A 510-nucleotide genomic window follows, 5' to 3' on the forward strand; every position below is an offset into this window, starting at 1 on the left:
ATCATAATAAGTTGAGAAAGTATTAAAGTTACCAAGGATTTCATTTTATTTGGATCCACAATCAACACCTATGGTAGCAGCAGTCAAGATGTCTAATAACATATTGTGTTGGGCCTATCTGCTGCAGAAGAACTCTTTGAAGTGTTTAATTCCAAAGATATAATTTTGAAAACTAAGGTACATCTGATGCAAGCCATGATATTTTCAATAGCCTCATATGCATGCGAGAACTAGAAAATGAATAAAGAAGATTATGGAAGAATTGTTAAGTGCCGTGTTTGAATTGTGGTGTTGGCAAAAAATATATGGAATATAACATGGACTACTTGAAGAACAAATACATCAGACATGGATGAATAACAGATAGAAAGCTCCTTAGGAGGGAGAATGGCCAGATTTCATCTCTCATAGTTAGGTCATGTTGTCTGTAGGGATCTTGTTGGAGAAGTAAAGTAAAGTAAATCAAAGTAAAGTAAAATAAAATGGGTAAAGAGTCAATGAAAAAGAAGA

The sequence above is a fragment of the Orycteropus afer genome, unplaced genomic scaffold (genome assembly GCF_000298275.1).
Source record: "Orycteropus afer afer isolate SDZICR_OR568_19922 unplaced genomic scaffold, OryAfe1.0 scaffold01120, whole genome shotgun sequence".
Taxonomy (NCBI): Eukaryota; Metazoa; Chordata; class Mammalia; order Tubulidentata; family Orycteropodidae; genus Orycteropus; species Orycteropus afer.